The 12,517-nt window shown below is 46.5% G+C and overlaps 1 protein-coding gene across 4 annotated transcripts in view; it reads left to right on the forward strand.

Moving 5' to 3' along the window:
• Positions 1-12,517, forward strand: part of kdm5ba (lysine demethylase 5Ba) — a 676,108-nt gene that overhangs the window by 566,925 nt on the left and 96,666 nt on the right. The gene's annotated exons all lie outside the window — the stretch shown is intronic.

Below are 12,517 nucleotides of genomic sequence, written 5' to 3' on the forward strand. Positions count from 1 at the left end.
GGAATAATTGAAACTACTACAGACGCTGAAAATCTGAAATAAAAACAGAAAATGCTGGAAAAACTCGGATTTGGAGATCTTCGTTGCTGGGGTTGAGGTCTTTGTAGCGGTGATCCCTTCAGAATGCGAGGTGTTGAACCGTCGGTTGGTTTGGATCTTCAAGCTGGACCACTCAGGCCTAACTCCCCTGCTGTGGGATCCCCTCTAGGGACACACTCTTAACTTGTGTTGGATTGAGCCTTACCTATGAAAGATGCACTTCAGGACTGCTCAGTTTCTGATATGTGGTCAGCTTCAGCAGGCTCACCAACAGCTTATCTCAGTTAAGCAGAATATCAGAGCAGCAGTTTTCACGAGTTCTTTGACTAGTTTGGTATCTTTAATGGGAGAGAAATCCGGAAAGTTCCCCCTTCCCAGCTCTGTCTTCAGGTTTTGAGTACTAACTATCTGCTCTATGTACCTGAAGGGAGTTCCAGCTAACATTTGAGAGCGAATTCCTCTCTTCTGGGAGAAAGACTCAAAAAGGATTCTGCTCAGCTCTGCAGTTCCCAAACAAAACTGAAAGTCACCAGCAGGCCATTCTGGAATAATCCGGATCAATCTGCATCGAGAATTTGCGCATCCCGGGAAATAAAAGTAGCCAATTGACTGTCAGCCAAGTCTGTCAAAAAGTGTCACCACTGATGTCAGCATATCCTGCTACTGTTTTTAAAAAAATTAAAGATGCCAAAAAAACAGGAATTGAAATGGAAACGAGTCCAATGAGGATTCACAAGAGGATTCCTTACAAAGGGAGTTAACCTGAAGCCCGTCTGCCCATTGGTGGAAAGGATGGGGAATTTTCACTTGCCCCTCCTGCATGCAGTATCCAGTTAATAATTGGAGAAGAATAACAAAAACATCCCATTCCTCATCCTATATTTAAGAACATAAAAATTGCCTGTGTTATTTTCTCGTATATCAATATGACAACGACCACACCAGTATTTCACAGTATAGTTGAACTTGAAGCCTTCAAGAATCTTTCCAAAAATGATGGGGCAAATGAAGGGGCAGCACGGTAGCCATGTGGATAGCACAATTGCTTCACAGCTCCAGGGTCCCAGGTTCGATTCCGGCTTGGCTCACTGTCTGTGCGGAGTCTGCACATCCTCCCCGTGTGTGCGTGGGTTTCCTCCGGGTGCTCCGGTTTCCTCCCACAGTCCAAAGATGTGCAGGTTAGGTGGATTGGCCATGATAAATTGCCCTTAGTGTTGGGTGGGGTTACTGGGTATGGGGATAGGGTGGCGGTGTTGACCTTGGGTAGGGTGCTCTTTCCAAGAGCCGGCGCAGACTCGATGGGCCGAATGGCCTCCTTCTGCACTGTAAATTCTATGATAACCTACCTGTGACATCCCTCATATATCTTCCACCATGAAACTTATAGTTATGCCCCCTTGTAACAGCTACATCCACCCGAGGAAAAAGTCGCTGAATATCCACTCTATCTATCCCTCTCATCAAGTTATACACCTCAGTTAAGTCACCTCTCATTCTCCTTCGCTCCAATGAGAAAAGCCCGAGCTCCCTCAACCTTTCCTCATAAGACCCACCCACCAACCAGGCAGCAGCCTGATAAATCTCCTTTGCACCCTTTCCAATGCTTCCACATCCTTCTTATAATGAGGTGACCAGAACTGCACACAATACTCCAAATGTGGTCTAACCAAGGTCTTGTACAGTTGCAGCATAACCTCACGGCTCTTAAACTCAATCCCCCTGTTAATAAATGCTAACACACATAGGCTTTCTTCACGGCTCTATCCACTTGGGTGGCAACTTTCAGAGATCTATGGACATGAACTCCATAGATCTCTCTGCTCCTCCACATTCTTCAGAACCCTGCCGTTAACCATGTAATCCGCATTCAAATTTGTCCTACCAAAATGAATCACCTCACACTTATCAGGGTTAAACTGCATCTGCCACTTTTCAGCCCAGCTCTGCATCCTATCAATGTCTCTTTGCAGCCTACAACAGCCCTCCACATTATCCACTACTCCACCAATCTTGGTATCATTAGCAAATTTACTAACCCAACCTCCAACTCCATCATCCCTTGATAAAAATCACAAATAGCAGAAGACCCAGCACTGATCCCTATGGTACACCGCTGGTGACTGGGTTCCAGGATGGAAATTTACCATCTACCACCACCCTCAGTCTTCTATGTGATAGCCAGTTACTGATCCAATCGACCAAATTTCTCTCTATGCCATGCCTCCTTACTTTCTGCATGAGCCGACCATGGGGCACCTTATCAAACGCCTTACTAAAATCCATGTATACGACATCAGCTGCTCTACCTTCATATATGTACTTAGTTATCTCCTCAAAGAATATAATCAAACTTGTGAGGCAAGACTTACCCCTCACAAATCCGTGCTGACTATCCTGGATTAAGCTGTATCTTTCCAAATGATCATAAATCCTATCCCTCAGGACCCTTTTCAATAATTTACCGATGACCGAAGTGAGACAAATCGGCCTACAATTCCCAGGATTATACCTATTCCCTTTCTTGAACAAGGGGACAACATTCGCCTCTCTCCAGTCTTCTAGCATTATTCCTGTAGACAGTGAGGACATAAAGATCAAAGCCAAAGGCTCTGCAATCTCATCCCTCGCCTCCCAAAGAATCCTGGGATATATCCCATCAGGCCCAGGGGACCTATCTATCCTCAGGCTTCTCAAAATTTCTAACACATCTTCCTTCCGAATATCTACCTCCTCCAGCCTACCAGCCTGTATCGCACTATCCTCCTCAACAACATAGCCCCTCTCCTTTGTGAACACTGAAGAAAAGTATTCATTTAGGGCCTCTCCTATATCTTCAGAGTCCATACACACGTTCCCACTACTGTCCTTGACCGGCCCTAACTTCACCTTGGTCATTCTTTTATTCTTCACATAAGTGTAAAAAGCCTTGGGGTTTTCCTTGATCCTACCCGCCAAGGACCTCTTAGTTCTCCTAAGCCCTTTCTTGAGCTCCGTCCTAGCTATCTTGTATCCCTCAAGTGCCCTAACTGAACCTTGTTTTCTCATCCTTACATAAGCCCCCTTCTTCCTCTTGACAAGACATTCGACCTCTTTTGTAAACCATGGTTCCCTCACTCGACCATTTGCTCCCTGCCTGACAGGGACATACATATCAAGGACACGCAGTATTTGCTCCTTGAACAAGCTCCACATCTCAATTGTGCCTATCCCTGACAGTTCCTGTTTCCATCTCATGCTCCCCAATTCTTGCCTAATCGCATCGTAATTACCCGTCCCCCAGTTATAATCCTTGCCCTCTCCATTGCTATAGTGAAAGTCACCGAATTGTGGTCACTATCTCCAAAGTGCTCTCCCACAACCAAATCTAACACTTGGCCAGGTTCATTACCCAGTACCAAATCCAATGTGGCCCCGCCTCTTGTCGGTCTATCCACATATTGTGTGAGGGAACCCTCCTGCACACTGGATAAAAACAGCCCCATCCAAACTATTCAAATATAGTGGTTCTAATCAATATTTGGAAAGTTAAAGTCACCCATGACAACTACGCTGTGACTACTGCACCTTTCCAAAATCTGCATTGCAATCTTTTCCCCCACATCTCTGTTACTGTTTGGGGGCCTGTAGAAAACTCCTAACAAAGTGACCGCTTCTTTCCTATTTCTAACTTCAGCCCACACTACCTCGGTAGACAGATCCTCCTCAAACTGCCTTTCTGCAGCCATTATACTATCCTTGATTAACAATTCTACTCCTCCACCTCTTTTCCCACCTTCCCTAATCTTACTGAAACATCTAAATCACAGAACCTCCAACAACCATTCCTGCCCCTGTTCTATCCACGTCTCCATAATGGCTACAACATCGTAGTCCCAGGTACCAATCCATGCTTCAAGCTCATCAACCTTATTCCTGATGCTCCTCACATTGAAGTAGACACACTTCAAACCACCTTCATGCCTGCAGGTCCACTCTTGTGACCTTGGTACCTTCCTCGGTACTGCACTACCCTCAACCTCCTGAACTCCAGCAACGCTATCTCCTGGACTACAAATCAGTTTCCCATCCCCCTGCCAAATTAGTTTAAACTAAGGAGCTGTAGATGGGTGCACTTCCCGCAGGTGAACTCAGCAGGGCCACTGACGGTGTCCCTCACCTCAACATCCTGCAAGAGGAACACTGCCCTCTCTGTCATCCCTTCCATTTATCCACTTGATAATTGCAGCTGGGCTCATCCGTCTGGTAGCGATCGTTGGTCTTGAACTTGCTTTAAGTCGTGATGCTGGTTTTAGGCGTAAGCCGGGACCAAGAGAGCGCCAGGGCCAAAAGAGACTGAACACATGGCAGTGTCTCTTTTTATCCTTCGGCGGTCTTTTGGGCAGTCCTTCGCTCGGCGCTCATTTAGGCAGTCCTTAGCTCGGACCCAATAATTCAACAGGCTTCGATTACTGCCTTCGATTTTAGCCAATAAAGGGGCGGGTGTGTGGATGGCTGGGCATGTCCTGAGCGGTCATTGACCTTGACTGTTTGGACTTCCTGGGTGAAGGGAGTGGCGCTGATGAGTCTGTATCTGTATCTGATACCTGAGTACAAGTCTTTTGTTCTGGGGAAATGGGCCGTTAGAATGCAAATCGGCTGAGGGTTTCGATAGTGTCTGGCTATCTAGTGGCCAATATGCACTTAAGCTCTGAGTTTGTCTGCATCCTGCATTGGCCATATTTTCCGTGATTCTTTGCAAGTGGCCATACTTCCCTTTGTAAGTGGCCATCCCAGATGGCTACATCCCGTCATTTTGATCCTGATCGCGAAGCATGGTGGATCACATTATTGATGTGCCGGTTACCCTTGGTCAAGGACAGGTTCTACACTACTCTGACCTATGTTTTTGGAGCATCTACCCATGTTTTTGATACATCACACATTCATAAATTCTAAGGGGCCACGATAAACATTTAGTCATACATTTAACTTATTTACACAAGGGAACCTCTAACTGTCATTACCTAAGCTACACTCATGCTGCTGACAAATATCAAACGGAACTTATGTACAATACAAATTTTAAACAACAGCAGCCATCACATCTCTATTATCATCATAGAAAAATACAATCTTTATTTTGTCAGAAAAAAGATTTAAAAGGTTTGTGGGGTTTGGTGGATTCCAAGGAAAGGGGCTCGGAGTGTATATATCGGGGAGCGGGAGGCTCTCCTTCGCCATTTGCGGAGTCGGAAGTGCCTGAACGACACTGCAGAGTATTGCTATTACCAAAAGGGCTTCTACTGTGTGGGAGGACACCTCAGAGGGCAGTGAGGCTATATGGGTAGAGATCAGGAATAAGAAGGGTGCAGTCACAATGTTGGGGGTTTACTACAGGCCTCCCAAAAGCCAGCGGGAGATAGAGGAGCGGATAGGTAGACAGATTTTGGAAAAGAGTAAAAACAACAGGGTTGTGGTGATGGGGGACTTCAACTTCCCCAATATTGACTGGGACTCACTTAGTGCCAGGGGCTTAGACGGGGCGGAGTTTGTAAGGAGCATCCAGGAGGGCTTCTTAAAACAATATGTGGACAGTCCAACTAGGGAAGGGGCGGTACTGGACCTGGTATTGGGGAATGAGCCCGGCCAGGTGGTAGGTGTTTCAGTAGGGGAGCATTTCGGGAACAGTGACCACAATTCAGTAAGTTTTAAAGTGCTGGTGGACAAGGATAAGAGTGGTCCTGGGATGAATGTGCTAAATTGGGGGAAGGCTAATTATAACAATATTAGGCGGGAACTGAAGAACATAGATTGGGGCGGATGTTTGAGGGCAAATCAACATCTGACATGTGGGCGGCTTTCAAGTGTCAGTTGAAAGGAATTCAGGACCGGCATGTTCCTGTGAGGAAGAAGGATAAATACGGCAATTTTCGGGAACCTTGGATAACGAGAGATATTGTAGGCCTCGTCAAAAAGAAAAAGGAGGCATTTGTCAGGGCTAAAAGGCTGGGAACAGACGAAGCCTGTGTGGAATATAAGGAAAGTAGGAAGGAACTTAAGCAAGGAGTCAGGAGGGCTAGAAGGGGTCACGAAAAGTCATTGGCAAATAGGGTTATGGAAAATCCCAAGGCGTTTTACACGTACATAAAAAGCAAGAGGGTAACCAGGGAAAGGGTTGGCCCACTGAAGGATAGGCAAGGGAATCTATGTGTGGAGCCAGAGGAAATGGGCGAAGGACTAAATGAATACTTTGCATCAGTATTCACCAAAGAGAAGAAATTGGTAGATGTTGAGTCTGGAGAAGGGTGTGTAGATAGCCTTGGTCACATTGAGATCCAAAAAGACGAGGTGTTGGGTGTCTTAAAAAATATGAAGGTAGATAAGTCCGCAGGGCCTGATGGGATCTACCCCAGAATACTGAAGGAGGCTGGAGAGGAAATTGCTGAGGCCTTGACAGAAATCTTTGGATCTTCACTGTCTTCAGGTGATGTCCCGGAGGACAATTTGTTCCTCTGTTTAAGAAGGGTAGCAAGGATAATCCAGGGAACTACAGGCCGGTGAGCGTTACTTCTGTGGTAGGGAAATTACTGGAGAGAATTCTTCGAGACAAGATCTACTCCCATTTGGAAGCAAATGGACGTATTAATGAGAGTCAGCATGGTTTTGTGAAGGGGAGGTCGTGTCTCACTAACTTGATAGAGTTTTTCGAGGAGGTCACTAAGATGATTGATGCAGGTAGGGCAGTGGATGTTGTCTATATGGACTTCAGTAAGGCCTTTGACAAGGTCCCTCATGGTAGACTAGTACAAAAGGTGAAGTCACACGGGATCAGGGGTGAGCTGGCAAGGTGGATACAGAACTGGTTAGGTCATAGAAGGCAGAGAGTAGCAATGGAAGGATGCTTTTCTAATTGGACGGCTGTGACCAGTGGTGTTCCACAGGGATCAGTGCTGGGACCTTTGCTGTTTGTAGTATATATAAATGATTTGGAGGAAAATGTAACTGGTCTGATTAGTAAGTTTGCAGACGACACAAAGGTTGGTGGAATTGCGGATAGCGATGAGGACTGTCAGAGGATACAGCAGGATTTAGATTGTTTGGAGACTTGGGCGGAGAGATGGCAGATGGAGTTTAATCCGGACAAATGTGAGGTAATGCATTTTGGAAGGTCTAATGCAGGTAGGGAATATACAGTGAATGGTAGAACCCTCAAGAGTATTGAAAGTCAAAGAGATCTAGGAGTACAGGTCCACAGGTCACTGACAGGGGCAACACAGGTGGAGAAGGTAGTCAAGAAGGCATACGGCATGCTTGCCTTCATTGGCCGGGGCATTGAGTATAAGAATTGGCAAGTCATGTTGCAGCTGTGTAGAACCTTAGTTAGGCCACACTTGGAGTATAGTGTTCAATTCTGGTCGCCACACTACCAGAAGGATGTGGAGGCTTTAGAGAGGGTGCAGAAGAGATTTACCAGAATGTTGCCTGGTATGGATAGCATTAGCTATGAGGAGCGGTTGAATAAACTCGGTTTGTTCTCACTGGAACGAAGGAGGTTGAGGGGCGACCTGATAGAGGTCTACAAAATTATGAGGGGCATAGACAGAGTGGATAGTCAGAGGCTTTTCCCCGGGGTAGAGGGGTCAATTACTAGGGGGCATAGGTTTAAGGTGAGAGGGGCAAGGTTTAGCTTAGATGTACGAGGCAAGTTTTTTACAAAGAGGGTAGTGGGTGCCTGGAACTCGCTACCAGAGGAGGTGGTGGAAGCAGGGACGATAGTGACATTTAAGGGGCATCTTGACAAATACATGAATAGGATGGGAATAGAGGGATACGGACCCAGGAAGTATAGAAGATTGTAGTTTAGTCGGGCAGCATGGTCGGCATGGGCTTGGAGGGCCGAAGGGCCTGTTCCTGTGCTGTACATTTCTTTGTTCTTTGTATAGGAAAGGGAATACCATTTTACAATGTTTTCGCACCATGTGGGGGTATCAGTGTTTATTTTCATGTGAGGTGTGGTGTCCGGGCTAGGTGTGTATATTGTATGGTCATGTCCGGGGCCGGTGTGTTGTGGGGTACAAAGGCTGTCAACACGCGCAACTGTAGGAGACCAGCGGTGATCACAATGGAGGTCATCAGTCCTGTCTTCATCTTCTTGTCTTTTTGTTCTTTGTATATTCCTGGGGGTGCAAGCATAATATCTGTTATTACCCTTGGTTAATATCTCATTTTGTTTGTCTTTCTCTTCTGAACTTCAATTACTCAGTAGAATCGTCATCATGTGTGACTCCCTCATTTTTTTTAAAAAATAACCATTTTGGAGCTAAGACATCCGGAAAAAAATATATTCTATTAAAGTGCAAGGAAACTCGCAGCTTGTGGTCTATGCGTATAGCAGCAAATTTTGTTACAACCAAGTGTGTTGAACATGTAAATAGCAGTTGGGGTAGTAACCAATGAGTCGCTGAAAGTAAAGAGTTGAGTGCAGAGACTGTGACAAAAAGCGTTCTTTAAACCACACGCAAAAAGAACAGATAATGGGAAACAAAGACCTGCCAAGGACAGTAAGCGTTAAGAACTTTTCGAAATTACTCGCAATGACGGGAACATGGGGTGCAGGGCAAGGATGGGTGGACTTCCTCGGGTAGGGCGTGATCAGTGGCGTTGCTCCACTACCCGAGCTTGGCTGACCGGATACATAGGGGGTCCTCAGGCAGGGCGGGGATTAGTGCCGTTACTCCACTGCCTGGTTGACCTTACACGAGCGGAAAGAATTTGTAACAAATGGACTCCGACAATGTGCAGAAGAGTAATGATGACTGCATCAAGACATTTAGTAAATGGGCGACATTAATTAAAACATGTGAACCTGGAAGTATAAACTGTATAAAGAAATTCCATGTCGAAGTGACATTAACTAAAACCATGTAAGATCAGAAAGAAAGAAAGAGGGAAAGCAGGGAAGCTCCATCAGAAAATAGGACACCGTAAATCTCAGTCGGTTCCTTTTTCTCATCATCTGGACACCTCAGGGTTCAGTATCAAAAAGCATCGCGAAAGGGTTTCCGTAACGGGAGTCAGACTCTGAGTCATCACCATCTCCCGGTTGTCTGGCGTTTTCGTGCCGTGGCTGCGTGGGCCGTTGTGTGATCCGAATCGTCGTTCCTTATCAATCAATACGAGTTATCGCGGTGCCAATGGGGAATTCTTTGGTCATGAGGGGCGGTGGCTGCAAAGGTCAAATTTATTTCGTGTGGCGGTGGCTCTGGCTGTGGCATTGGAATGGGTCTAGGGGGCCAAACATGTCTTGGTCGTGGTTCCAGGGGCTGGAGCGACTTGCGCCTGGGCGGTTGTGCCATTGGTCGTTAATTTCCAATAAGTCTGGAGTGCTGTCGCCAGCGTCTGAATCAAGTTCAAGGTGGAAAGTCGTTCCTGTGGGCGGAGACACGGTCGGGTCTGTGGACGTGCTGTCCTGGCTGGGGGAGGGTCGGTCTAGGTTGTCAATGGGCAGGGCGTACTCGTCTGCCATTGCCAGGGAGACGTGGTGTGAGTGGCTGCATTGGGTTCCATAAACTTTAAGCTGGTTGATATGGAACCAACCTGTTTTTCCATTAGGGTACGTTATTCTGTATACAGAGGGGTTCACTTTATCCGAAATGGAGTAGGGTCCTGCAAATATAGGGGGGAGGAACGAACTGGGATTATACAGGGAAACCATCATAGAATCATAGAATCATAGAAGTTTACAGCATGGAAACAGGCCCTTCGGCCCAACCAGTCCATGCCGCCCAGTTTTTACCATTAAGCTAAACCCAGTTGCCCGCACTTGGCCCATAACCCTCTATACCCATCTTACCCATGTAACTATCTAAATGCTTTTTAAAAGACACAATTGTACCCGCCTCTACCACTACCTCTAGCAGCACATTCTAGAAACTCACTATTCTCTGAGTGAAGAAATTGCCCCTCTGGGCCCTTCTGAATCTCTCACCTTAAACCTATGCCCTCTAGTTTTAGACTCCCCTACCTTTGGGAAAAGATGTTGACTATCTACCTTATCTATGCCCCTCATTATTTTATAGACCTCTATAAGATCACCCCTAAGCCTCCTACGCTCCAGGGAAAAAAGTCCCAGTCTATCCAGCCTCTCCTTATAACTCAAACCATCAAGTCCCGGCAACATCCTAGTAAATCTTTTCTGCACTCTTTCTAGTTTAATAATATCCTTTCTATAATAGGGTGACCAGAACTGCACACAGTATTCCAAGTGTGGCCGTACCAATGTCTTGTACAACTTCAACAAGACGTCCCAAGTCCTGTATTCAATGTTCTGACCAATGAAACCAAGCATGCCGAATGCCTTCTTCACCACCCTGTCCACCTGCGACTCCACCTTCAAGGAGCTATGAACCTGTACTCCTAGATCTCTTTGTTCTATAACTCTCCCCAACGCCATACCATTAACTGAGTAGGTCCTGGCCTGATTCGATCTGCCAAAATGCATCACCTCACATTTATCTAAATTAAACTCCATCTGCCATTCGTCGGCCCACTGGCCTAATTGATCAAGATCCTGTTGCAATCCTAGATAACCTTCTTCACTATCCACTGTGCCACCAATCTTGGTGTCATCTGCAAACTTACTAACCATGCCTCCTAAATTCTCATCCAAATCATTAATATAAATCACAAATAACGGTGGACCCAGCACCGATCCCTGAGGCACACCACTGGTCACAGGCCTCCAGTTTGAAAAACAACCCTCTACAACCACCCTCTGTCTTCTGTCGTCCAGCCAATTTTGAATCCAATTGGCAACCTCACCCTGGATCCCGTGAGCTTTAACCTTCTGCAACAACCTACCATGCGGTACCTTGTCAAAGGCTTTGCTAAAGTCCATGTAGACAACGTCTACTGCACTGCCCTCACCTACATTCTTGGTCACCCCCTCAAAAAACTCAATCAAATTTGTGAGACATGATTTTCCACGCACAAAGCCATGCTGACTGCCCCAAATCAGTCCTTGCCTCTCTAAATGCTTGTAGATCCTGTCTCTCAGAATACCTTCTAGCAACTTACCTACTACAGACGTTAGGCTCACCGGTCTGTAGTTCCCAGGCTTTTCCCTGCTGCCCTTCTTAAACAAGGGCACAACATTCGCCACTCTTCAATCTTCAGGCACCTCACCTGTGGCTGCCGATGATTCAAATACCTCTGTTAGGGGACCCGCAATTTCCTCCCTAGCCTCCCTCAACATCCTGGGATACATTTCATCAGGTCCCGGGGATTTATCTACCTTGATGCGCTTGAAGACTTCCAGCACCTCCTCCTCTGTAATATGCACACTTCTCAAGACATCACTATTTATTTCCCTTAGTTTCCTAACATCCATGCCTTTCTCCACCGTGAATACCGATGAGAAATATTCATTCAGGATCTCACCCAACTCTTGTGGCTCTGCACATAGATGTCCTTGTTGATCCTTAAGAGGCCCTACTCTGTCCCTAGTTACTCTTTTTCCCTTTATGTATCTGTAGAAGCTCTTTGGATTCTCCTTTGCATTATTTGGAAAGAGCACCCTACCCAAGCCCACACCTACACCCTATCCCCATAACCCAGTAACTCCACCCAACACTAAGGGCAATTTTGGACACTAAGGGCAATTTAGCATGGCCAATCCACGTAACCTGCACATCTTTGGACTGTGGGAGGAAACCAGACCACCCGGAGGAAACCCACGCACACACAGGGAAAACGTGCAGAGTCCGCACAGGCAATGACCCAAGCCGGAATTGAACCTGGGACCCTGGAGCTGTGAAGCAATTGTGCTAACCACTATGCTACCGTGCTGCCCTGACTGACATCACTTGCTGACTGACTGTATACTCTACTGGGTGGACTGTTTTATCAAAGCAGGCCTTACTCTGCTTTTTCCTATCGCCTAGTCGGACAGCTGCAGCGAGCTGGGCTGCTTTAATGCTTTCCATGACCTGTTGGACTGCTTTTTCGTGGGTGAGGGCGGTGTCTGTGGGGCTGGCCAAATCAAGACCTAATAAATATTCAGTTCCTTTCATGGGTCGTCCGGTCATGAGGGTGTGGGGGGTGAATCCTGTGGAACTTATACTGTGTTCCTAATAAACATAAGGGTGAATGGGAGAACCGTGTCCCATGTGGTGTTGCGCTGTTGTGAGTCCGATTCATATGTTCCACAGTGCCGCTGGATTGTGGGTGATAAGCAATATGGAACTTCTGTTTTATGCCGAAAATTGTCAGGACATTCTGCATAACTCTGCCTGTAAAATTAGAACCTTGGTCCGATTCAATGCTGCGGGAGAGTCCCCAGCGTGTAAACATCTGCTGCGTTAAGATCTCTGCTGTTGCCTTAGCCGTGTTTGTCCTGGAGGGAAATGCTTCCACCCATTTTGTGAAGGTGTCGATCACTACCAACACATATTTAAAACCATTTCTGCAGGGGGGGAGGGGACCAATGTAATCGAGCTGT

The sequence above is a fragment of the Scyliorhinus torazame genome, chromosome 17, assembly GCF_047496885.1.
Source record: "Scyliorhinus torazame isolate Kashiwa2021f chromosome 17, sScyTor2.1, whole genome shotgun sequence".
NCBI lineage: Eukaryota > Metazoa > Chordata > Chondrichthyes > Carcharhiniformes > Scyliorhinidae > Scyliorhinus > Scyliorhinus torazame.